Below are 1,876 nucleotides of genomic sequence, written 5' to 3'. Positions count from 1 at the left end.
CACACACAAAAGGAAATATAATAAAATAGTTTGAAATTTGCTATAAGAAAACCTATATAATTTCTTTTAGCAACTTTCAAATTTTTTAACATCAGATATCTATCCATAGGCTCCAAAATTGAATTTAAATTATAGATTCATATACCTATAATAATAAACAAAATTCATAATTCCTTCAATCTCGATGTCATTACAGATTATAAATGTTGGATACAGATGCTAATAATATACGTAGATAGTTTTAACATATGTATGGTTGACGTACTTGTCAAAGTTGTTGCACACACTTGTTATACATGCATGCTATGTATGTATATATGTATGTGTATGTGTGTGTGTGTGTGTGTGTGTGTGTGTGTGTGTGTGTGTGTGTGTGTGTGTGTGTGTCGTTAAAAAACGTCTAATTGTACAATACATTCGTTAAGTGATATATGATTGCTCGTACAATGTGACTGGCGGAAACCTCGACGGGAAGGGAATAGTTACTCGGTATGATTACTTGGTCTCCTTTTATCAGAATTAATTTGATAAGGAAGAAACGAATGGTGCGACGATATAGAGGAAAATGATTTTCTCTTTAATCACTGCTTCAAAAATCAACCCGATCAATTTCTTATTCGCATACATGTGCAATTTTGCATTTTCTCGTACAATTTCGAAAACGACTCATCATCGTGCAAGAATATTTAACTTTTTGGCACTTTCTTGTTTGAATAACGACTCATTGACGACTGTCTCATTTGTAAAATTTTTATAAATTCATCGTCATCTTTCTATTCTTTTCTTTTTTCCTTTTTGCGACTTACTTAATACTAACAAAAATCATTCTCGAAATGAAAATTTTGTAGGAAAATCAGGCAAATAAGAGTGCAATGCGGTACTTGATGCACAATCATTGATTGCATATCTAGATTATTTTAACTTGCTTTATATTCGAACGTTTCGGCCAATACTTGGGACCATCATCAGCGAAATCACAACAAAAAAAAAAGAATGAAAAAAAGAAAGAGTTTTCACCCTCTTGTGTATCACAAGAATCCTCACTCAGCTGCGTAATTCTGAATCTTTCTCATGGTCCAAAACTGGTGATAATTATAAAATTGAACAGATGCCTGTGAGGTATTAAGCAATTAATATTTTAAAAATAATGTCAGCTAACGCATTATAAAGACTCCTGAAGACAGGAGCGTGAAATACAATATATTGTAAAAATTAAAAGCTAGGTTCCATGTCAAAAAGCAACGAGATATAATTAAAGATGTTAGCTGTATCGGCGTTAGAATTTAATCGTTATGATTTAAAAAGATGATTTGTGAGCAAATCGAAGGTAAAACTCAATAAATAAATATATATATATATATGGAATAAAATGTTACTATTATAGAAGTCATGTAAAATCACTAACGCATGAAATTTAAAACTTATTCAGAATATTTACGTACGCGATGATTGAGATATTTAGTATCTAATTGTAAGTTTAAGCTAATTTTTGTTTAATAAATAACATTTTGGATGTTAAACGTTTATTCATTTACTTAATACTATTATCTTTTCACACATCGGCGTAATACGTAAGTATGAATTTACAGTTTATTTACAGTTGAAACATGTGTATAGCCAAATTGTCTCTTCTTCGAGACAATTTGCTGCATTGATAATTAAAAATGTTTATTTAAATCTTTTACACATCCGAAAAGCCTATAATTCATTATAATTTCTTCGATTGTTTATTTCTTTTACAATTATAAATATGCTAAACATGATCATCTAAATTATCACAATTATCATCTAAAGCATAAATTGAAAATGTGAATCTTATAGATTTTCTTCCTCGTTTCATGTTGCGGCGCGAAATTCGCGCCATTCGACAGCGGAA

The sequence above is a fragment of the Atta cephalotes genome (genome assembly GCF_000143395.1).
Source record: "Atta cephalotes unplaced genomic scaffold scaffold00064, whole genome shotgun sequence".
Classification (NCBI taxonomy): Eukaryota; Metazoa; Arthropoda; class Insecta; order Hymenoptera; family Formicidae; genus Atta; species Atta cephalotes.
The sequence above is the reverse complement of the archived record's forward strand: the minus strand, read 5'-3'. Positions refer to the sequence as shown.